The sequence below is a fragment of the Coregonus lavaretus genome (assembly GCF_964263955.1).
Source record: "Coregonus lavaretus genome assembly, contig: HAP1_SCAFFOLD_3571, whole genome shotgun sequence".
Lineage (NCBI taxonomy): Eukaryota > Metazoa > Chordata > Actinopteri > Salmoniformes > Salmonidae > Coregonus > Coregonus lavaretus.
In genome coordinates this window covers 1-26,184 of record NW_028156472.1, presented here as the reverse complement: position 1 = coordinate 26,184, position 26,184 = coordinate 1, and the positions used below count along the sequence as shown (strand labels likewise).

Genomic DNA, 26,184 nt, shown 5'->3' with positions numbered 1-26,184 from the left:
GTGAAAATCCCTAAACGTTTTGTAATACATAACTTGCAACAAACATAATTTGGATCATCAAACATTTACACAAGTAATTCCTTCCTTCTGGCTATCAGTCAATTATGGGTAGACTATTTCAAAACGTCCCTTGTGAAAACTTTAAATAGGTAATGACAACATTTAACCACCAGTTGGCGTATGTTGCATAGATTTTGCATAATTCTACATTACAATGTAATAATGAAAATAAAGATGAATCGCTAGGCTGCTAGTTATAATTACTAACTATGTGTAATTAAAATCGTACAATAAACAATCTTCATAAATAATACATTCACATGACCTTATTGAATCATGTAATTATGCCTATACACATAATGTAAAATGTTCCCATTACAGTTATATCGATTGCACCAACAGCTGTAACAGGATTAAACTGAAAAGTTAAATCAAGCCAAAGGTGCTCAGGGGTTCCATAATCGGGATTCAATTTGATGAGGGTTGCATTTCTGTTGAGTCTTGAGTGTTGCATTTCTTGCAATAAAATGTCCCAATCATTCAACCGTGCAGCACATGATGTGATCTTCAAAATAACTTAGCAAATTCCACAATATTGGCTGAAGAACACAGGCATAGGCATTCTTATAAGAACCAAACAGTATATGAATTCGATTCCAGTTCGCACCCAAACTCAATGCTCTCTCGCTCTCTCTTTCGCTCGCTCTCGCTCGCTCGCTCTCTCTCTCTCTCTCTCTCTCTCTCTCTCTCTCTCTCTGTCTCTCCCTCCCTCCCCCTCTCTATCTGTATACTCTGCCTCTCTCTCCACCTTAACTCACTCACTATGGACAAGTGTTGACTGACAGCTTTTCTTAGTAGCTCCACGCCAAAGCGAGGGGACAAGAGCGGAGGGGACAGCAGTTAAAGCGAAGTAGTCAGCACGCTGCTACTACAGTAAGTGGATTAAAGCACCCTGCCCACTAGTTAAATAGTAGCGATGTGCATTCCGGGTCTTTTCGGTGAGCTGCTTCATTTGGCTCCGTTCATCTAAAAGAGCCGCATTATTTGGCTCCCAAACGGCTTTTCATTGAAAATGCTGGAAAATCGACCTATAACCATGATTTTTTTGTTGCTAATCTCTAATGCAAAGCCAAAAGAGTAAGATCGTGATATGCACTTTCAACTACATTTTTATCTAGCCAAATTGTTGGATCGCTTGCAAAAAAATGAAGATTTTTTTAACGCACTGCAAAAATGAGACTGGTCCAGAATGACTTGCTCTCCCCACTATTGATTGTTTCTGCATTAAGAAATCCTCCATATTCAGATAATGATTTTGTAAATTATTTGCAGATAATCGTTGTTTGAAACTCAAAAAGCAGTAGTAGTAGTATGCAAATCAGGGAGCCAAATGACGGCTCTTTCACGAGATGCAATTTGGTTCCCAACATTCACCGAAAAGAGCCGTTCAAAAAGAGCCGTTCGTTCGTGAACGACCCAACACTACCACATAGTAGTAGCAGGCGCTTTCGCTCAGTTGCCGAATGTGCTCGTCTGTGTGTGTGTGCAGAAAACTAAAGGAGAGACTGCTGATTTGAAGAAGGTAGTTATTGCAACGAGAAAGGAAAGGGAATATTTAGCAAATCTTTTAAAAGACTAAACTGGACCAGAGGACCTCTCTCCCTTGCATACATGTGTTAAAGGGAGGGAGGGGAACTGGACTGAAGGATGTTTGAATTACCCTCTACAGTAGTTAACTTGCGAGAGTATTTTTGCTGTTATTGAAAAGAGAAGTTTAGGTTCTAGTTGAGAAAAACAAGATAACTCGAGCGCAATGGAGAGCCAACTACCCGAGCCGCAAAGCTACGAGGACGTTCGAAAGAGCGGCTATCTCCGCAAGCAGAAATCCATGCACCGGCGATACTTCGTCCTCCGGACGGCCTCGGAGAGGGGCCCGGCCCGGCTCGAATACTACGAGAGCGAGAAGAAATTCCGCGGAAAGACACCCGTCCCCAAGAAAGTCCTGGTTCTGGAGACGTGTTTCAACATCAATAAGCGGGCTGATGCGAAGAACAAGCACATGATAGTGCTGTACACTAGGGCGGAGAGTTTTGCAATCGCGGCAGAAAACGAGGCGGACCAGGACGAATGGTATCAGGCCATGGTGGAGCTGCAATGCAAAAGTAAGTAAGCATAGCAAGCAAACTACAACGAGCTCTGACTGCAACCCGACCTCTATGTGGCTGCCTATCGTTAGCGAAGTGGACATAGTATTACATCTGAACGTGGCAATGTAGCCCATTGCAGCAATTGCTGAAATGCAGCTTACAAAAACGAAACGTGCTCGTTTAAAATATAGTTATTGTTATTAGGCAATTTTTTAGGACATCCAGAAATGTGCATAACGGGAGTAACTTAACATTGCTTGTCAGCAACGAGGGTTGTCACACTGCTCACTACCAGCGCTGTTTTAAAAATGTCGGTGCACGATTTTAGCAAAATAGTTTGAGGCATGATCTTTGCATTTTAAAGAAAAGTGATGTCAAAATATATCCATATTACAATGTGTGGTTGGTTACTGTACTTAATGTGAATTGCTGCCTATGGACCATAATTGAAATATTATTTCAAATTACAGTGCATACTTCTTTGCATAATAATTATATTTTGCCAAGGTCCCCCAGAAACTGCAAATCTTATGTTCCAAGTTGCCGTGTGTGCTTATCCTTGCCAACACCCTGAGAACGTTATCATACTTTTCTCACCACCACAGATAGTCTACTTGCTCCAAAAGTTCACATATGGACCAAAAGCTTGTGGTTTGTACAGGGTTTAGAAAAGGGAAAAACAAGTAGTTTCAATAAAACGTTGCCTGAATCAAGAGGAGGCTATATTGGAGCCAGTGTTCTACAGCCAAACGTCCTCATTTTAGTAATTTAGCAGACACTCTTATCCAGAGCGACTTACAGTTAGTGAGTGCATACATTTTCATACTGGCCCCCCGTGGGAAACGAACCCACAACCCTGGCGTTGCAAGCGCCATGCTCTACCAACTGAGCTACACTGCTTCTTCTTTTCCAAGTCAACCCAGGCCATTGCTCAAACGCATCCAGATGTATGTTATGAGCCTGATTCTCTGATTACCTAGTATGTACGAAAAAAGTATGAAAATGTATGCACTCCCTACTGTAAGTCACTCTGGATAAGAGCGTCTGCTAAATGACTAAAATGTAAATGTAGGTTTTTATTTTCTGCTGACATGACAATATTCGCCCAGACAAGACATCACAGTAGAGGAAACACGCAACACCAACAGTATTAACATGTTTATACAAGATCCATATTGTTGGATACCTGTGCACAACTATCAATAGGCATACTCATCTTCCATTCAGAGTTTTTTTGTATTATGTATTAATATTTGCAATTATGCACATACAGTAACAAAAAGCATCGATTTTCAATGTATACACACTTTCAAATCCTTCCTGATATCACCAGTTGAGCAAACCTTTTGTGCAAACAAAACTATCAAGTCAGTGGCTGACTGTGGCTGCAATCAGCAGTTTGTTCTGCAGTCTCATCATGGAAAATAAAGCTTATAGACCAGTGACTGGGATGGGGAGGACACATGATGCAATCTTGGCAAACTAAGGTTTGGGTTCAAGGTACTTACAGCTGACCTGCTGGCCTACGTTATGTAAAAGAGCTGATTACAATGAGGGAAGAATTAAGGAAAAAATGTGGTGCCGCTGCAACAAACGAGAGAGAAAAGCGGAAGCCTCTTACTGTGTCGATGTACCACATGTCCTAAACATTCTCCACAGGTAACAATGATCAAGAGGTTCAAATAGAATTGGACCTCTTTTGACTTGGTTAACCTGTGCCTTAAAGTAACTGTCCAGTGTTTCCAGATTTCTATTAAATATGGCCTATAATTACTTACAATATGAGTGAAGTAGTTTTCCTTCCAAATTGTATTTTATTAAGTATGTTAAAAAGCAGAATTTCTGTGTTAGAAGGGTGTGCGTACCCCAACAACAGAATGGTGTGGGCATATACCAGTCATTCAAATTATTAATGCGAGTAGACCGCTGATTGGCTAGCTCATCCTACTCTAGACCGCTGATTGGCCAGCTCATCCCCCCTCAGGAGTATGATATCCTACTCTATTAGAAAATAGCAAGCATTTTTTTAAACGGTCTGTTGGAGATACAAGTTTGAGGTGGGGTTTTTGAAGTGTTTTTTTCCCCTCCAATTTATGCTTTGGCTACAAATACTAGAGGAGGACAACATTATTTAGGTATACGTCAACAACATTACTTGGGTATGAGTTAACAGAATATGAACTTTTAAAATGAGATTTTCACTGGACAGTTACTTTAACTAATGTCTTACGCCTATTACCTGTGCAAAGGGGTCCAGGCTCTCTCAGGCTGTAGTTGGCCCTACGTACACATCTAGGATCAGTCTTCCGTACTCCAGTCCTAACTGTAACCAACTGGGCACAAAAAACAGCAAGAATATGTTATGCATATGTTTACATTTACATTTTAGCAGATGATCTTATCCAGAGCAATTTGGGTTACGTGCCTTGCTCAAGGGCACAGCGACAGATTTTTCACCTAGTTGGCTCAGGGATTTGAACCAGCAACCTTTTGGTTACTGGCCAACGCTCTTAAACGCTAGGCTACCTGCTGTTCAAATGTTATTATGCAAGAGGTTACAAACAGTGCCTTCAGAAAGTATTCATACCCCTTGACTTTTTCCAAATTTTGTTGTGTTACACCCTGAATTTAAAATGGATTACATTTAGATTTTTCGTCACTGGCCTACACACAACACCCCATAATGTTAAAGTGGAATTATGATTTTAGAATTTTTTCCAAATTAATACAAAATGAAAAGCTGAAATGTCTTGAGTCAATAAGTATTCAATCCCTTTGTTATGGCAAGCCTGAATAAGTTCAGGAGTAAAAATGTGCTTAACAAGTCACATAATAAATTGCATGGACTCACTCTGTGTGCAATAATAGTGTTTAACATGAATATGTACCTCATCTCTGTACACCACATTATACAATTATCTGTAAGGTCACTCAATCAAGCAGTGAATTTCAAACACAGATTCAACCACAAAGACCAGGGAGGTTTTCCAATGCCTCACAAAGAAGGGCACCTATTGGTAGATGGATAAAAAAAAGCAGACATTGAATATCCCTTTGAGCATGGTGAAGTTATTAATTACACTTTGGATGGTATATCAATACACCCAGTCACTACAAAGATACAGGCGTTCTTCCAAACTCAGTTGCCGGAGAGGAAGAAACCACTAAGGGATTTCACCATGAGGCCAATGGTGACATAAAAACAGTTACAGAGTTTAATGGCTGTGATAGGAGAAAACTGAGGATGGATCAACAACATTGTAGTTACTCCACAATACTAACTGTAATACCCTTGCTACAACCCAGTATAGAGTTGATTTGTTATAATTAATTGGTATTAAATTTAAAAGGTGATCGAATTGCTCCTAATTTGTAATGTCGTTAATGCATTTATTTTGAAGCAATGTTTCAAAAATGTACAAGTGAATAGGTTGGTTTACTTTTAAGTTAAAATTTCCCACGTATCTTGTTAAAGTTTTGACCAATGAGGTAACTTGTTAAGTTGTGGCCAATGGGAGAGTGGACTGGTTGCTGGGAAAGAACAGAGAGGGAAAGGTTGAAAGAAGAGAGAGGAGAGATGTTAGTGGGGTTGGTGAAGGAAAACGACTAAAGGAAACAATACAGACAACAACCCATTGACATATGTCCTCACGTCCGCAAAACTGTATGCCACTGGTCATCGTTGGCTGGCTGCGTTGTCTCCCTATGACTTTAGTCTCAAGTACAGGCCCGGCAGGCAGAACATAGATGCCGATGCTTTATCTCGCCGCCCTCATCAGCAATATGCAGTGGAACAAGATTGGAGAGACATTCCTGCATCCGGTGTTAGAGCCATGTGCCAGATGTCTAATGTTGTTAGAATAACTCCTGGATCGTCTCATAGTAGAGTGATTGATCAGTTGGGAGCCTCTATGCATGCTGTGCCTCAAGCATACTGTAACCTGAGCATGCTGACGTCTAACATGCCCAGATTGAGCACTATGGAACTTTCTGCATCACAACAAGAAGACCCTTGCTTAGGAGAGATGTGGGTTGCTCTTAATAAACATGATATCACCAGGGTGACCAAGACCAAACATCCCCTCATCTCTTTGCTCCTGAGAGAGTGGGAGAAGCTAAAGATGGAAGATGGTGTTATGTACAGGATCACACATCCGCCAAACAAGACTCGTCATGCTCAGTTACTTCTTCCAGAGAAGTTCAGAACTATGGTTCTCACATCACTGCATGATGACTCAGGTCATTTAGGATTTGACAAGACGTATGGACTTGTAAGAGACCAGTTCTACTGGCCACGCATGAAGATGGAAGTAGAAGAGTACTGTAAGTCCTGTGCTCGCTGTGTACAGAGGAAAACAATTCCAAAGATAGTTGCTCCGCTTGGTCATATGCAAAGTGATTTACCTATGGACCTTGTGTGTATGGATTTCCTGTCCATTGAGCCTGACTCCAGTAACACAGAGAATGTTCTGGTCATTACGGATCATTACACGAGATACGCTCAAGCTTTTCCTACGAAGGATCAGAAAGCAAAGTATTGTGGGAGAGGTACTTCATCCATTATGGTCTGCCCAAGAGGATGCATAGTGATCAAGGTAGAGATTTTGAAAGTCCACTCATCCATGAGCTACTGAATATGCTTGGAGTGGAGAAGTCAAGGACAACACAATATCATCCTCAGGGAGATCCGCAACCCGAGAGATTCAACTGAACTTTGTTGAACATGCTTGGAACTCTTGATCCTAAACGAAAGAACAAATGGAGTCAGTATGTTGGGCATCTAGTGCACTCGTATAACTGTAGTCGGAATGAAGTGACTGGCTATTTACCATATTTTTTGATGTTTGGACGTGAAGCTAGATTGCCCGTTGATATCTGTTTTGGAGTCTCGAGTTATAGCTCTTCAGAGAACTTACCTCAAGTATGTATCTGATATGAAGAAACAGTTACACGCTACTTACAAACTTGCTGAGAGCACTGCTGGAAAGCAAAACCAAGAAAACAAACAGCGATATGATAAGAAGATTCGCTACACGCAACTCATGCCTGGAGACAGAGTCCTCATACGGAATCTAGGACTGAAAGGAAAACATAAGTTGTCAGATCGATGGGCCTCTACGCCATATGTGGTGGAAGTTCAGAAGTCAAACTTACCTGTGTTTCTTTTGAAGCCTGAAATTGGAGATGGACCCATTAAGATTCTTCATTGAAATCACCTGCTACCACTGGGGCAGAAAGTGCGCATAGAACCTGTGGTTAACATAGAACCAACACCTGGTAGAAGGACCCTGCAAAGAAGGAGGAAGAGAAAGGGAAATTAAAAGTTGCCTGGAAACTGTACTCCTCAGAATGATGAGAAAGTTGAAGAGGTTAAGAATCCAGAAGATGAGAAGGATTTTGACTCAGAAGATGAGGACATGTATGGCAAAGCAATTAACATTTTGTCCTGAGTACAAAATGTTATGTTTGGGGCAAATCCAATACAACACATTACTTAGTACCACTCTCCACATTTTCAAGCATAGTGGTGGCTGCATAATGTTATGGGTATGCTTGTAATCATTAAGGACCAGGGAGTTTTTCAGGATAAAAAATACACAGAATGGAGCTAAGCACAAGCAAAATCCTAGAGGAAAACCTGGTTCAGTGTGCTTTCCACCAGACACTGGGAGATGAATCCACCTTTCAGCAGGACAATAACCTTAAACACAAGGCCAAATCTACACTGGAGTTGTTGACTCAAGAGGTTAAATACTTATCTAATCAAGATATGTCAGTGTTTTATTTTTAATATTTTCTTTCCAAATGTTAGAATTTTTCTTCCACTTTGACATTACAGAGTATTTTGTGTAGATCGTTGACAAAAAATACAATTAACCCCACTTTGTAACAGAACAAAAAGTTTATCCCCCACACACAGCACTATGCATGGAAGAGACAGAAATAAACTGCAATAGGGGAGCACCCTCAGAGACCTTAGAGTGGGTATGGGATGTGGTTGCCAGATTAGGGAGGCAGGGAGCAGGGAGGGAGGAGAAGAGAGGGAGGAGAGGGGGTGTTTCTCTCTCTCTCTAGTTGTCAGCCAATAAACAGTCGGCAGAGCTAATCAAATAAATGACCCTGTCGACTCTTTGTCTGGTCAAACATTTTGACATCTGTCTTTTGGCATATATTGTGTCAATTGTGTCACTGAATTCTCTGCATTGTGGTGTTATTGAATGACAGCGTAACTCGACATTGCTCAGAACGCTTTCACCCTCTCTTCCTGTTTGTTTAGTGTTGTGTTATAAGTGTAAATCTCTTTTCTCTGACTGGTCTGAAGTTTAGACATTTTTCAGTCAACCCCAGAGCGAGCCAGCTACATCAATCTACACCTGTACAGCTCATATTGCATATGGTTCCAAAATGTTCCATGTCTTTCATGCAGACGTTTGACTAAATTATTTTTGAGGTGAATGAGGCCAACTTGTGTTCACACCCACTCACACACAATCCTTGGAATTCCAACCTATATATACAGTAAAAGGGTGTGCCTGTAATGTATGTTATACAGAGCTTGAAAGAGTCGACAACAAGCTCCTCCCATTTGAAATGAGGCTATTGGGAAAATGGGCCGGAGTCTCTGTGTCAGTGACCATATAGTCTTCAGGGTTTCCATCCAGGAAGCTGAAAGTTTATGGGGGTAACGTGAACCCCCACTTGTTCAGTTGGGATTCACACCCACCCAGATACCTTTTCAGTCGCGCAAATACTGTGCCGCTGCCACTTTCAAGTCATGGCAGTCTTCTTGATCCTATAGGTGTGGAGGAGTGCTTTGTGACATGCTATGGCTTGAACTGAGGTTTTGAGCCAAAGCTGACACATTGAGAGGTAGCTACAGGATTACATTACAGTACTACATTATTATTGGCAATGTATGTGGGAACAGGGGCTACAAAGGGAGAGAAATGCATTCTCTCTCTCCACACACACACACACACACACACACACACACACACACACACACACACGGCAAATGTTTCACTATCTTTGTGGGGACGTAAAATTAATTTCCATTCAAAATCCTATTTTCCTTAACCCTAACCTTAACCCTAACCTTAACCCCTAACCCTAAACCCTAACCCTAATTGTAACCCTAAACCTTACCCCTAAACTTAAAATAGCCTTTGTCCCACGAGGGAGAATTTTCCTTGTTTTACTCTCCTTGTGGGGACTTTGGGGGATTTCCGGTACCCATGAGGAGCCCACACACACACGGAAAAGCCCAACAGACAGCACAGTAGTTAGTCTGTGCACCCGTAGCCCACTTTCAATAACTGCCACAGTCTCAGACTCTCTCCGTGCTGCGTTCTGGGAAACTCACCTGGAGCAACCAGGGACTGCCTTCATCTTAATATCTCACAGGTAATCTACCTCCCTCTGCCAACCCGTAACTTTCACAAATACAGTCCAGCTGCCATGCAGAGACCGAGAGAGATATTGAGATCTTTATTTGTTCAGCTGGGTCCAAGGAAGCCATTTGGCCATTAAATACAGTATCAAGCTGTAAGAGAAGCTTATTTACTGAATTATTTATATTCACTGGACTGTATCAAGGTTGAAGTAGGGTATTAGAAGTGTGGGGCATCATCGTTTGCCAGGCAAATAAAGTCCTCTGGCTCACAAGCCACCTCAAGAACGGTTGTTGACCCTAGTAAACAACGGAGCAGTGTGAACTGGAGATGAGAGATGAGATAAACAGCACTGTTAAGCCAGGCGGCAGGCAGGGGCACTGCGCGCACACACACACACACACACACACACACACACACACACACACACACAAACACACACACACACACTAGGAGGTAAACTGCTCATTAAACTTTAGTGTCAAACTTAACCAGCAAGCCACGACCCAGAACAAAAGCCCTTCCAGGTCTGTCTCGATGATGAACAGCTACTAAGCTCTGATCTACAGTGAGTTGTTCCTTTTGGCCTCACGTAAACCACAGTCATATTAACTGGTGTTTGATCCACTAACCCCATATCAGCTCTGATCTACGGTCAGTGTTCCCTTTTCACTTCATATAACAGACATGACTGTTGTCTGATACTCTGACTCTATATTAGTGCAAGCCAAGACACCGCTTCACCCATGAGGATACACTTGTCTCAAGGCATGGCTGTAGTGTAGTATTTATACACAGCCCTTGTCAGTCAGTCTCCCAGTCATCCAGGCAGGCGGTGTGATCTGGATCTCACTGGTGTCCGCCTTGGCTGGGGAGGCGATTAAACGCTAAACCCAGTTAAACTGCTGCTCATCTCCCTAATTAGACCGTAATTATTGTCTCCGAGTCGGCCTGACACAGCGCTGCCTGACAGGGACAACAGGTCGGTGGGTGTGAATAGCCACCGGAGATAGCTTAGCCTAGAGCTATTTTGGCCGCTAAGACCCAGGGGCTATGTCCCAAATGGCACCCTATTTAGTGTACTACTTTTGACTACATAGGAAATAGCATTTGGGATGCAGACTGAGTAAGCACTGTGAGCTGGATCAGAAGCCATCCAGCCGGGTGCAGGATCCTCCCTCCTCCTTCTCCCGTTAGCCCCAGCCACAGGGCCACAGGGTCGTTTCCTATGCAGAAAATAGTTTACACCCATTAACACCATGTAATTTCATTCAACATGTAGGGCTAGCCTGTCTTTTGCTGGGTGTGTAGAGCCCCTGTTGCGCAATAGATCCATGTTCACTCTCACTCTCAACAGTCAGTTACTGTAAAAGGTCAGCCCGAAGGCTTGGCTCGACATATAGGAAGGCTTGGCTCGACATATAGGCTTGAGAGAGATCAATTTAAAGCCCCTATATGTGCTTCATATGTGTGTTATTTGTGCAACAAGTGCAATATATCTCAAGGATAGTCGGTAAGTGGCCCACAATTTGATTGACATGAAGGAAAGGCTGAGAGAGGAACACAATCGATCACAGCGATGCAGCTTGGAGCAGAGGAGGTTTATGCATGTATAGAAACCTTTTATGGTGATATTGATCTGCTAGTTGATAGTACATTATATAGGCTAACCACCAGCTCACCCACTGTGGTGCAGGACCAGGTCAATGGGTTCATCTCAATGGTGAATGAATTTGACTTCTGCAGCTGCACTCACATCAAGAAAACTGGACAGGTTCCAGTAAATTCCCTTTGTAGTCCTCCAACGCTATATTACTTTGGTTTATCTTGTACTTTTGGCTACGTGATGAAGGATAGGAAAATGAGAATAGACAACCTCTTCTGGTATTTGTTTTTTCTTTTTCTTTAACCTTTCTTTAACCTGGTGTGTCCTCCTCCTCCGTCAGTGGTTTTGTGACCACACAAAAGCCTTGACGTGGCGGTATTTAATGATGGCTGCCAGGTTGACGAGTTTGTTGTGAAGACAATCTGGGGAAGACCGACCAATACGCTAGCTAACCTTCACGCTCACTTTCATGTGGTGCTTTGGTTTAGTGATGACAAAGCTGGATGCCTCGCTGATAATTGTGTGCGTGTGTGTGTCTTCATAACACATACCATATGTGTGAAATGAGCCTTAGGGAGGTGGTGGTGTTGTGTACATGTTGTGTTTCTCTCTCCGGGGGCCAGGAGAGAGGGGGATAGATAATGAGAGAGTGAGAAAGCGAGAGAGTGAGGGAAGGAGAGGTGGGGGAGTAGAGGAGACAGACGGGGACAATTGGCAGCAAGGGAGATCCTTTTTGGAGTCGACCCACGATTTTATTAACACACATACAGTACACACACACACACACACACATACACACACACACACTGGACACAGCTGTCCTGTGTCTCTCCACACTGGTAGCTCAGGGTGATGGTGAGAGGCGAGGGGGGGGATAGCCGAGCAGGCGAGATGGTAAATAAAGGGACTTTAGGCCTCAGATGTCCAGCTCGTTGGCTTCTTTGGTGACGTATTTTAGAGCGTTGTGGCATGCTAGGGCACTGGGGTCAGCAGCATGAAACAAGGCCTAGTGGGAAAAGGATATTTCCATGCCAGCTCTAGTGTTCAGTGAGTTTATATTTTTTAGAAATTGGAATAAGCAACGTCTTTGACTTCTTGTCAAACAGATGGATGTCACGATCGTTGATGAATGGGACGGACCAAGGCGCAGCGTGATATGCATACATGTTTATTAGACTTATAAACACAACGACGAAACAAGAAACGAAACGTGAAGTCCAAGGTACACAAACAACATACCAAACACGGAACAAGATCCCACAACCCACTAGTGCCAATAGGCTGCCTAAGTATGGTCCCCAATCAGAGACAACGAGCGACAGCTGCCTCTGATTGGGAACCACACCGGCCAACATAGAAATAGACATACTAGATTCTACAACAAGAACTAACACAACAAGGAATACACACACCCTGACTCAACATATAAGCGTCCCCTGAGTCAGGGCGTGACAATGGAAAACAGGTCTTAAAAAACATCTAGCAGAAAAAGTCTTAAAAGGTATTAGAAATACATCGAAACACAATAATGTAGAACTAAAGACTTCTGCCAACTAATATCAACACTTATATTTAGTATAGGATATATATTTTTTCCTTTAAAGGGACACTTCAGGATTTTGGAAATGAAGCCCTTTATCTACTTCCCCAGAGTCAGATGAACTCATAGATACAAATTGTATGTCTCTGCGTGCAGTTTGAAGGAAGTTGCTAACTAGCATTAGCGCAATTGCTAACTAGTGTTAGTGCAATGACTGGAAGGCTATGGTAACTGCTAGCTTGCTAGTAGATACCATAGACTTCCAGTCATCGCCCTAACACTAGTTAGCATTGGCTTGCAAAACTACCTTCATACTGAATCCATTGCCAAAATCCCAAAGTATCCGTTTAAGAAACATTGCCTTATGCCTTGAAATTCAGTTACCAAAAACCAACATATCTTTAAGATTTTTCCAATTTCGCTCCCTCATGAAGAGGGAGGATAATGAAAGTTCACAGAAGTAACAAGTAAAGGTAGACCTATCAATTAGTTATAGTGTTGAAATTCTGTTACCGATTATTCCGAAATTCTATTACTGATTTGGAATTTCTGCAATTGAATTGGCTACAATGGGAAATTGTAGTAGTCACAAACCACACTCGTTCTGTGGTCTTGTGGTCAAAGCAAGAGTGTGGAGAGTCTGGACAACCCCTCCCTCTTTCTCGCCAATTAATGTCACCTCTCCATGCTCTTACTGACGCCTACCCATAAGCCCCCTCTCTTTCCACTTTCCAGCATCCTCACCCACTGACCACCGACCGACACCGTTAGATGGACATTGAAAGTAGAAAATTGGTCATTCCGCCCTGGCCTTCAATGTCCACAGACTTAGTTTTTTGGTCCGGTCCTGACCAGCCTTGATTTCAGCATCCACAGACCTCTGGACCAGCCTTCATTTGGACCAAACATAGACATCCATGATTGGTTCAGATTTGGTCCGGTCTAGACCAAATCTGAACAAATCATGAATGTCTATGTTTCACAAGTTTGGACAGCACAGTACAGTACATTACAGTAAAGTAGAGCACATTACAGAAAAGTAGAGTAGCGTCGATTATAGCTCAGTACAATAAAGAAAAGACAAGTTTAGTTCAGTACAGTACAGTCTTGGACTTTACAATAGAGTAGAATAGAGTGGAGTAGAGTTCACTACAGTACACAGTAGACCATGAGTTGAGTTCCCTATAATGTACTGAACTGAACTGTACTGAACTATACTGTACTGAACTATACTTGACTATACTGTACTGAACTATGCTGTACTGTACTGAACTGTACTGTACTGAATTGTACTGCACTGAATTGTAGTGAACTGTACTGAACTGTACTGAACTGCACTGCACCGAACTGAACTGTACTGCACTGAACTATGCTCTACTTTACTATACTGTACTGAACTATACTGTACTGAACTATACTGTACTGTACTGTACTGTACTCTACTGTGCTCTACTTTGATGTCCAAACTTTTGAAACATAGACATCTATGATTGGTTCAGACCAAAGGTGGTCTTGTTTGGTGGCGGAGCTCATTAAAATAATAGCCAGTGTGTAGAATAATACCCAAATATGCAAAGGAGGATATTGTATATTTCTACCTTTGTGTACCTATTTAGGATGCATCACCATGAAGACAATGACATTCATATCTATAATTCTAAATTTCTGTGTAGTACAGATCAGGGACCCATGATGAAATTCTGTTACCACAATTCTGTTACCAGTTGTAAATCCACTTCACTTACTGTAGTTCAGTAAGATTTTTTCCAACTCGAGGTATCATGTCATAGCTGACACCCCATTCTTTATGCAGAGATCTTTGAATCTAAATTCTGAGATGATATTTAATAGTTTTTGGAAAATGTGGACATGTAAAAAACTGAGGGAGATTTTACCGAAACTCTGTTACCAAACTTTGCACAGTTCTTCCAGTAAATGTGTTTTTGTGAAATGTTCTGTGAAATTGTTAACAGAGTTGTATTGTTTGTTAAACTTTGAAATCAATGTTTTTTGTTTGGCATACATTTTAATTCCGTTAACGTGGAATTGCCCTTGACCTACATTGAACCCGGTCGCCTAGCCAGTGTGTGATAACAGCTATCACTATGTCACACTCCGTTCGTCGCTAATGGAAAGGGCTTGTCAATATCCCAGCAGCCAGCTAACACGCAAACACACACACACATATACATACATACACATACACGGATAGCAGCCCCACAGGTTCATGGCCAAAGGACAAACCGCTGTTATGGCCCCCAATAAAAACTGACCTGGATCAGGAGGAAGCAGGGAGAAAACCGTGGTGCCTTGGAGCCAACGAGGCATAATCACACCGTAAGATATATTAGTCTATCTGCTTATACTTGTCTTGAGGGGGGAGAGAAGGATACAGTAAACAAAGTATGTATGAATAGAGCAGTGCGTAGTGTGTGTGTTCTGGACTTCAGTTGGTGGTAGCCCCACGTGAAGCTCAACGTTGTGATAAGGTTGCAGTTAGGTTATAATACATTACTTATCTTGTATGAACAGAGTAGTGTGTCAGAGTTTGTACAAACGGCAGTTGGTTACAGCCATTAATCACATGTTGAACTGAATGTTGCAGTAAGGTTGTCATAAGGTTGAAAACAGTAACGATAGGCTACATGAATAGAGGAGAAAGTGTTCTACTCATCCTGCAGTTGGCTGTAGCCACTGACTAGCCATGTGGAAAAGCCATCTGAAGCTGAATGTTGCAATAAGGTTGCCTTACGGTTGTCATGCTAACAGGAACCGTCTACTGTTCACCCAGAGAGGTGCTTCATGTAGCCCAGGAGCACAGTGTCACTTTGACTCTGTCATCGCCCTCCTGTACTCTTAGGAATCATCAAGACTGCTGCTGAGGGCTTCGTAAATTACCGCTGTGTGTGTGTGAGGGTTAAGCTCGTTTGCAGTGTTATGTACCCTGGTGGTCCGTCCGGGTGCTGGACTTGACCGCCCAGTCACCCCACTGGGTTTGCATTGCGTGAGCTAAAACACTGCTCCTTCTCCACCGCTGGCGCTGTTAATACTACTCTGCCAGGGAGAGTTCCCATAGGGGAAAGCCAGTCACATCTAGAATTCACACACTTCTGTACATCTCCTACTTATGTAACGTTTTAAAGAGGTTGTTATGATGCTGGGTTGGGTAGGTTAGATGGATATTATGGTCACTTTAAGGCTATGCGAAGTGCAACTGATGCGTTAACTGAGTTAGTGAGGTCTAAAGCTGCTCTGATTGCTGCAGACGGTGTGTGTGGGTGCGTGTGCACGTGTGTCCGTGCGTGCGTATCATTAGCAGGTGTAGGAGGGAAAACGGTGGCCTTGCGAGACCCGAGATCAAAGAAGGATCTTGTCGGGCTGTTGGGGGTTGAAGTGGGAAACTCGACACATGGCTGATTTCTAAGGATGTATTCATAACAAGCAACACGGATAGCTGAGGAGTTCTCTAGGATTAAAGAAACACACGGTTGAGCAGTATTTGGCATAGGGATCTGAGGCCGTGTGTGGGAAGGAAGGACAGTGGAGTGGGATAGTAAGATGGTGACAGGGAGGGAAATAGTGAGGTAGCGTTGATAGTGAAAGAAAAGGAGAGAAATAGTGTGAAGGAAGGACGGTGAATCTATTTTTACTTCCATTATTACCCTTCAAGTCAGGTTTTCGTTGTCAGTCAGTACATTCCAGAAAGTCTACGTATTTTCATTCCTCTTATTTCATTCATTTTACATTTACATTTTAGTCATTTAGCAGACGCTCTTATCCAGAGCGACTTACAGTTAGTGAGTGCATACATTTTTTTCATTCATTCTTTAACTTCTGCCTTCATTTTTCTCAAGGATCTTTTGTTTTCCTTCTGCATTCCCTCATCTATCTCAGTCCCTCTGCCTCAAAATCTTCAAAACAAATATTTCTGGTAGTAAATCTAAATGCAGCTGGCAACAACACACACACACACACACACACAGACAGCGGTCCATTAAATAGTCATGCTTGGCCTAGAGTGACTCATCTAATGCAGGGAACGTGCCTCGTACACAGCCACTGGTCTACTGTCTAAACCTATGGCATCAGAGGAGGCTGGTGGGAGGAGCTGTAGGAAGACGGGCTCATTGTAATGGCTGGAATGGAATCAATGGAATGGAGTCAAACACGTCGTTTCCATTTGTTTGATGTGTTTGGTACCATTGATTCCATTCCAGCCATTACAATGAGCCTGTCCACCTATAGCTCCTCCCACCAGCCTCCTCTGTCTGGCATAGCCTCCAACAGAACACAAACAGGTATTCTGGTGTGCGTTGAAGTCATGGTTCATCATCCATTTAGCGGTAAGAAAGCCAGAAGAACATACACATGCAGGTTTCCCATTCCACGACCACAACTGAATGTTTTGGAAGCAGGCGTGGAAATGTTAGTTATAACGGAGGTTGAGTCTGTCTTTGTTTTGTTGTGCATTTGTGCCAGAGGTTTTTGTACATTTTACATTTTAGTCATTTAGCAGACGCTCTTATCCAGAGCGACTTACAGTTAGTGAGTGCATACATTGTACACACACTACCAGTCAATAGTTTGGACACACCTACTCATTCAAGGGTTTTTCTTTATTTTTACTATTTTCTACATTGTAGAATAATAGTGAAGACATCAAAACTATGAAATAACACATATGAAATCATGTAGTAACCAAAAAAGTGTTAAACAAATCAAAATATATTTTATATTTGAGATTCTTCAAATAGCCACCCTTTGCCTTGATGACAGGTTTGCACCTTCTTGGCATTCTGTCAACCAGATTCATGAGGTAGTCACCTGGAATGTATTTCAATTAACAGGTGTGCCTTCTTAAAAGTTATTTTGTGGAATTTCTTTCCTTCTTCAGTTGTTGTCACGCCCCCTAACCTAGAGAACTCTTGTTGGTTGGGTCAGGGTGTGAGTTTCAGTTTGAGATCTATGTGATTATATTCTATGTTGGAGATCTAGTATGTGTATGTCTAGATCAGAGGCAGCTGTCGCTCGTTGTCTCTGATTGGGGATCATACTTAGGTAGCCTGGTTGCCTACCTTAGTTGTGGGGTCTTGACTCTGGTTTGGCTTGTTTGTGTGTAGCCATAGTGAGCTTCACGTTACGTTGCTTTTGTTGTTTTTGTTGAGTGTTTATTTGTTCTAATAAACATGTATGCATAGCACGCTGCACCTTGATCTGACCGGTCTCTCAACGACCGTGACAGAAGATCCCACCATAAAAGGACCAAGCAGCGTGCCCAGAAGGAGCAAACGCCTGGGACTCAACGGGAGGTAACCTTGGTAGATGTCCTCCTCGGTTGGGGGAAAATTACTGAGGAGGAGGCCGTCCGTTACCGGGAGGCAATGAAGGACCCTGGGCGAAGGAAGAAGCCCGGGTAGGAGAGGATCAACAGCGACATCAACGGTGCCGGCCGAAGAGGAAGCCCGAGAGGCAGCCCCAATATATTTTTTTTGGGGGGGGCTAAAGGGGTGGTCGGGGATCGAGAGAGAAGAGCCCCGACCATTGCACCCGTGGGGGTTCCAGGTGGAGTCCCTACAACCATGGGAGCAGGAATGGGAGCAGTTTTACACAGAGTTGTCGGAGGAAGACGACGACGATGAATTTATGTTCCCTCACTCGTGGGGGCTCCTGGAGGAGTCCTCACTGGAGGGGGATTGGCGGTGGAGAGAGAAGGACTGGAACAGTCATGGATCTCCAACGCCAGTTCCCAGCCCGGTACGCCCCGTGCCTGCTTCTCGCACCAAGCCAGTGGTGCGTGTTCCCAGTCCGGCACGGCCCGTGCCTGCTCCTCGCACCAAGCCAGTGGTGCGTGTTCCCAGTCCGGCACGGCCCGTGCCTGCTCCTCGCACCAAGCCAGCGGTGCGTGTTTCCAGTCCGGCACGGCCCGTTCCAGGACAGAAACACGCACCTAAAATGGAGTCAGCAGGTACAGTCGGTCCGTCCGGATCTTTGGAGGAACGTATCCAACGGCAGACGAGCAGGATCCAGGCTCTCGGCAGCGCAATGGAGCGTGTGGTGAGTACATTGGAGCGAGGGGAGAGAGGTGGCGTTTCTACACCTCCTCCAACCACACAACTCACCCGACCTCCAGCGACGGTCCCCTGCAGGGAGCACTTTAGTGTGTCGGTGCCCAGTCTGGGGCCGGCAACCAGCCCAACTACAGGGTTGGAAACCACCTCTGCGTCGGTGCCCAGGGTGGGCACGACGTACAGCCCCGTTTTGGAGCAGGAGCTCCTAAACGTGTCGGTGCCCAGTCTGGGGCCGGCAACCAGTCCTACTACAGGGCTGGAATTTTCCTCTGCGTCGGTGCCCAGGCTGGGCATGGCGTTTAGTCCTGCTCCAGAGATGGGGATGGATACGGGTCCGGAAGTTTGCTCCACTCCAGAGCCAGAGCAGTCCGCTCCACCAGGGTCCAGATCAGCTCCGGTCAGCTGCTCCACTCCGTAGCCAGAGCTGTCCGCTCCACCGGTGCACAGTCCAGCTCCGGTCAGCGGCTCCACTCCGGAGCCAGAGTAGTCCGCTCCACCGGGGTCCAGTTCAGCTCCGGTCAGCGGCTCCACTCCGGAGCCAGGGCAGTCCGCTCAACCGGGGTCCAGTTCAGCTCTGGTCAGCGGCTCCACTCCGGAGCCAGGGCAGTCCGCTCAACCAGGATCCAGTTCAGCTCTGGTCAGCGGCTCCACTCCAGGCCCAGACGTCAGTCCCTCTCCAGGTTCGGGGCCTCCCACACCAGGGTCCAGACAGGGCTTGGTGCATCGTGGGAGGAAGGAGAGGGGAAGCATCGCGCCGAGGTCCAGACCAGACCAGGGGTGCAACGGGGAGGCAGAGAGGGAGAGGTCGTCACGCCCTGAGCCGGAGCCGCCTCCGAGGCTAATGCCCACCCGGACCCTCCCCTGTTATTTTAGGTTTTGCGGCCGGAGTCCGCACCTTTGGGGGGGGTACTGTCACGCCCTGACCTAGAGAACTCTTGTTGGTTGGGTCAGGGTTTGAGTTTCAGTTTGAGGTCTATGTGATTATATTCTATGTTGGAGATCTAGTATGTGTATGTCTAGGTTTGGCCGGGTGTGATTCCCAATCAGAGGCAGCTGTCGCTCGTTGTCTCTGATTGGGGATCATACTTAGGTAGCCTGGTTGCCTACCTTAGTTGTGGGATCTTGACTCTGGTTTGGCTTGTTTGTGTGTAGCCATAGTGAGCTTCACGTTACGTTGCTTTTGTTGTTTTTGTCAAGTGTTTATTTGTTCTAATAAACATTTACGCATACCACGCTGCACCTTGGTCTGACCCGTCTCTCAACGACTGTGACAGTTGTGTTCTATTTGGTAAAAGACCAAGTCCATATTGTGTCAAGAACAGCTCAAATAAGCAAAGACAAACGACAGTCCATCATTACTTTAAGACATGAAGGTCAGTCAATATGGAACATTTCAAGAACTTTGAACGTTTCATCAAGTGCAGTTGCAAAAACCATCAAGCGCTATGATGAAACTGGTTCTCATGAGGACCACCACAGGAATGGAAGACCCAGAGTTACCTCTGCTGCAGAGGATAAGTTCATTAATGTTACCAGCCTCAGAAATTGCAGCCCAAATAAATGCTTCACAGAGTTCAAGTCACAGACACATCTCAACATCAACTGTTCAGAGGGGACTGTGTGAATCAGGCCTTCATGGTCGAATTGCTGCAAAGAAACCACTACTAAAGGACACCAATAAGGAGAAGAGACCTGCTTGGGCCAAGAAACACGAGCAATGGACAGACCGGTGGAAATTTGTCCTTTGGTCTGGAGTCCAAATTGGAGATTTTTGGTTCCAACATCTGTGTCTTTGTGAGACGCGGTGTGGGTGAACGGATGATCTCTGCATGTGTAGTTCCCACCGTAAAGCATGGAGGAGGAGGTGTTATGGTGTGGGTGTGCTTTGCTGGTGACACTGTCTGTGATTTATTTAGAATTCAAGGCACACTTAACCAGCATGGCTACCACGGCATTCTGCAGCGATACGCCATCCCATCTGGTTTGGGCTTAGTGGGACTATCATTTGTTTTTCTACAGGACAATGACCCAACACACCTCCAGGCTGTGTAAGGGCTATTTGACCAAGAGGGAGAGTGATGGAGTGCTGCATCAGATGACCTGGCCTCCACAATCCCCCGACCTCAACCCAATTGAGATAGTTTGGGATGAGTCGGAAGGCAGAGTGAAGGAAAAGCAGACAAAAAGTGCTCAGCATATGTGGGAACTCCTTCAAGACTGTTGGAAAAGCATTCCAGGTGAAGCTGGTTGAGAGAATGCCAAGAGTGTGCAAAGCTGTCATCAAGGCAAAGGGTGGCTATTTGAAGAATCTCAAATATAAAATATATTTTAATTTGTTTAACACTTTTTTGGTTACTACATGATTCCATATGTGTTATTTCATAGTTTTGATGTCTTCACTATTATTCTACAATGTAGAAAATAGTAAAAATAAAGAAAAACCCTTGAATGAGTAGGTGTGTCCAAACTGGTACTGTACATATGGTTGTGATTGTTGGGTTAAACGGAAGGCACGGTAGAGACAGAGGAACACATGTTTCCCTGCACCTAATTGATACCACTTCATGTATGTGCGTGAGCACACGCACACAAACATGACACATGTACACTCCAGTATGATAATGTTGGAGGCTATGGAGAAGTAAGGGCTTTCTTTTGTTTGGCTGAAGTTGACAGAAAGTGCCTGTAAGAGCTATTCATTTAAACATGTAAGCATTTAGGCTTAGTCTCGATGTGAGTGTTGGTCGGTTGCTTATGAAGGATTCATTGAACACCCATTCTTATCTATGAAAGCAGTTATTAAACAGGTGTTCTGGTCCCCTTACCTACCACTGATATTAACAGAGGACTTAATTGTTCCCTATTAGACAAAGTGAGCTCAGTCTCTAGAAAGGTGTGGTCTTTTCTCTCAATACGGTGAGTGACCTGTAAATGAGTGTCTACTGTAATAGAACTTTATACAGTAAAATAACTCTTCTTCTATGGGGTTCTAATGTATTCAGTACGTCTCAAACCTGCGAACCCCAACCAAGAGTATGGAAAGAAGTCGGCCTAAGGGACACGGAGATGGGTGGGATAGGTGGTATATTATCAACACCGACCATACCGATCACTTATCGGAGGCATTTTGCTGATATCGTTCATTACAATAAGTAGCCTATACTAGAGAAATTAGAAGTTTGAAATGAAATAAGTTTGCTAATATGGGTGATTGTTAATGGGACAATTGATGGCTACAACCATCAAACTAGTAGTAGTAGTAGTTTAAAGGATAATAAGAAAAAAACGGTGCAGATTAATGTTATAAACGTATCGTTCTATTTATCATTATCGCATCAATTCAGGCAATTTATCACGATATGGATTTTTGTCCATATCACCCAGCTCTAATCTATAGGAAGTCGCCCGTAGGCATTGCAAGTCAGTAAAACAAATTCCACGACAGTTTAGCCTGTTTTTTCGTAGGCATTGTCCTTTTGAAGTGCCTGAATCCTCAACAGTTTACATTTTACATACGTACGTACGTACGTGCGTGTGTGTGGCCACCGAGTTGGAACATGCAACTGCAGGGAGAGCAGGACTCGCAAGCCGCTGCATGCTCGTGAGAAAAGTGGATTGTTCAGAATTGGCAAAAAAGCTAGATATCAGCACAGCTTGCGAGCTTGTTCTTGTGGGCTACGTAAATAGTGGTGCTTTCACCTCACATTCCCTCCTAACTGATGCACGACGGTCATATTGGTCCTTTACACCCTCAGGGATTTACCTCTGTTCCTTTGTGAACTTCCTACAGGTCCCACATTAATAACCTCTCTTTCTTTCTTCCCATCTCTCTATCCACCCACCTGTTTTAATCCCTCTATTCCATCCCTCTATCCACTCACCTGTTTTAATCCCTCTATTCCATCCCTCTATCCACCCACCTGTTTTAATCCCTCTATTCCATCCCTCTATCCACCCACCTGTTTTAATCCCTCTATTCCATCCCTCTATCCACCCACCTGTTTTAATCCCTCTATTCCATCCCTCAATCCACCCACCTGTTTTAATCCCTCTATTCCATCCCTCTATCCACCCACCTGTTTTAATCCCTCTATTCCATCCCTCTATCCACCCACCTGTTTTTATCCCTCTATTCCATCCCTCTATCCACCCACCTGTTTTAATCCCTCTATTCCATCCCTCTATCCACCCACCTGTTTTAATCCCTCTATTCCATCCCTCTATCCACCCACCTGTTTTAATCCCTCTATTCCATCCCTCTATCCACCCACCATCCCTCTATCCACCCACCATCCCTCTATCCACCCACCTGTTTTAATCCCTCTATTCCATCCCTCTATCCACCCACCTGTTTTAATCCCTCTATTCCCATCCCTCTATCCACCCACCATCCCTCTATCCACCCACCATCCCTCTATCCACCCACCATCCCTCTATCCACCCACCTGTTTTAATCCCTCTATTCCATCCCTCTATCCACCCACCATCCCTCTATCCACCCACCATCCCTCTATCCACCCACCTGTTTTAATCCCTCTATTGCATCCCTCTATCCACCCACCTGTTTTAATCCCTCTATTCCATCCCTCTATCCACCCACCTGTTTTAATCCCTCTATTCCATCCCTCCATCCACCCACCTGTTTTAATCCCTCTATTCCATCCCTCTATCCACCCACCTGTTTTAATCCCTCTATTCCATCCCTCTATCCACCCACCTGTCTCTCAATCTCTCTCTTTCTTGATCCATTTCTTTCTTTCTCCCTATCTCAAACACTTTTCCTTCCTTCCTTCCTTCCTTCCTTCCTTCCTTCCTTCCTTCCTTCCTTCCTTCCTTCCTTCCTTCCTTCCTTCCTTCCTTCCTTCCTTCCTTCCTTCCTTCCTTCCTTCCTCTCTCTCTCTCTCTCTCTCTCTCTCTCTCTCTCTCTCTCTCTCTCTCTCTCTCTCTCTCTCTCTCTCTCTCTCTCTCTCTCTCTCTCTCTCTCTCTCTCTCTCTCTCTCTCTCTCTCTCTCTCTCTCTCTCTCTCTCTCTCTCTCTCTCTCACATGCATGCACACATATCCTTCCCTTCTGTCCTCCTCTCCAGGTAAGGCGGCTACTACCGACACCAGTCTTGGAGGGGACTACGGTGTACCCACCCCAGGCCCCGCCTTCAAGGAGGTGTGGCAGGTCAAGGTGTGGCCAAAGGGGCTGGGCCAGGCCAAGAACCTGGTGGGCGTCTACCGGCTGTGCCTGACCGACAAGACGGTCAACTTCGTCAAGCTCAACTCAGACGCCGCCGCCGTGGTCCTGCAACTGATGAATGTGCGGCGCTGCGGTCACTCCGAGAACTTCTTCTTCGTGGAGGTTGGTCGTTCCGCGGTCACGGGCCCCGGGGAGTTCTGGATGCAGGTGAGATGAGATGTAACACAGGCCCAGTCTCTGGGGTTACAGCTCTGAATGGTTACTGTGTTTTGATTGGCAAGCTGTGTATTCATCCTAATGCATGACCATTTGATGTTGGCTAAACTTAAAGGAAAAGAGACAGTAGGGAATTTGTTATGGGTTAGGTTAAGTTTAGGTTAAAGGTTAAGGTTATGGATTAGAGGTTAGAACATGTGGCCGACTCGACATGTGGTGTAAACCCATAGAGTATAACTGTTCTGTCTCATGCAGGTGGATGACTCTGTGGTGGCCCAGAACATGCATGAGACCCTGCTGGAAGCCATGAAGGCCCTGAGCGAGGAGTTCCGCCAGCGCAGCAAGTCACAGTCCAACTCCGGACCAGGAGGGGGCGCTACAGCCTCCAACCCCATCAGCGTCCCCTCGCGACGCCACCACCCAACCCGCCCCCCAGCCAGGTGGGCTTCACCCGCAGGCCCCGCACTGAGCCGCCTGGAGGGGCTGGAACTGGGGGCAACAGTGCCAACGCATCGCCCACTCCCCGCCACAGCTTCCCCAGGTCACGCACAGCCAGTGACGGGGGTAAAGGGTGAAGAAGAGTGGGTGGAGTGTGTGGAGGGGTAGGGCAGAGTTCCAGTCCTACTACCAACGGGTCCTACTCCACCACGCCCATCCTCAAGTCCAAATCGGCCTGCTCGGCCCCCACCCTGGCCAAGAACAACCCCCTGGGCCTGATGCGCTCCATCTCCAGCCCAGCCCCCTCCCCGGCCCCCAGCCTCTCCTCCAGCTCTGGCCACGGCTCAGAGTTTGGGGTAGTGGTTGGTGCGACCGGAAGAGGTGGTGGAGGAGCAGGGGGCGGTGCATACAGCCGCGTCCCCTCCCACAATGCTTCCGTGTCGGGCTCCCCCAGCGACTATGGCTCCTCGGACGAGTACGGCTCCAGCCCTGGGGAGCAATCCTCCCACTCCCTTCTGGCCCCCTCCCCCAACATGCCTGGAGGGTCAGCCGGGTCGGGCGGCCTGGGCGGCCATGGTCAATCCCTGGATGACGAGGCTGCTAACTACATCCTAATGGGCCAGTGTAGTGGAGCCACGTCATCTGGCTCTCTGCCTGCTGGTGCATCCAGCTCAGCCCCTTCCCACCAGCCCCAGACCAGGAGGGTCCTGCGGCGCTCCTCCAGCCGGGAATGTGAGGCCGAGAGGCGGCTGCTGAGCAAGCGGGCGTCCCTGCCGCCCATGGCCCTGGAGCGCCTGGTCCCACGGCCCCGCAGGGGGGAGGAGGAGCAGGACGAGGACGCGGCCGACTACGCCATTATGTCACGCAGCACTAGCAGGGAGTCCTTCACCACCTCCTCTTCACGGAGAGACTCTGAGATAAGCCCCGGTGGAGGGGTGGGAGGAGGGGGGTACCTGGACGTGGCTGGAGCGTTGGGTAGAGGTGGAGGTATAGTGCGGGATAACGGCTACATGTCCATGCTACCGGGAGGAGTGACCCAACCCCCTGTCTCCCTCACCAACTCGCTTTCCACCTCTGTTGCCGACGAGTCCAAGCCAGCGGACGACTACATGGCCATGACACCCAACAACAGCATATCACCGCCACAACAGATCCGGCCCCCTCCCGGAGACGGCTACATGATGATGTCACCCAACAGCAGCTGTTCTCCAGACCAGCGTGGTGGCCTGGCAGGCGGGGCCTGGGTGGGCAGCAGCAGCGCAGACAGCCGGGCGGGCAGCGACTACATGAACATGTCCCCCATCAACGCCCGCTCGGCCAACAGCAGCCCCCCTCCCCCGAGCAACTCCCTCAGGCAGACCACCATCCCCTTCAGCAGGCCCCCAAGATGGTCTACTCCTACTACTCACTGCCCCGCTCCTACAAACACACGCCACCTGGTGGACACTTTGAGGACGGCCGAGGCAGGAGGCCCAATGGGAGCGGTGGTAGTAGAGGGGTTGGCAGGGCAGTGAGTGGTCGTCAGGACCCAAATTTGGGTGCGGTCCAAGGTCGCCACCTGTCCTTCTCCTCGTCCTCATACTCCTCCAGCTCGG

General features: G+C 45.8%; 1 pseudogene across 1 annotated transcript; it reads left to right on the top strand.

Moving 5' to 3' along the window:
• The first annotated feature begins 1,536 nt into the window (after window positions 1-1,536).
• LOC311126307 lies at window positions 1,537-26,178 on the top strand (annotated as a pseudogene). Its single transcript, XR_014615178.1, has 3 exons — window positions 1,537-2,162; window positions 23,838-24,142; window positions 24,407-26,178. The product of XR_014615178.1 is annotated as an uncharacterized misc_RNA (transcript).
• Window positions 26,179-26,184: the final 6 nt, after the last annotated feature.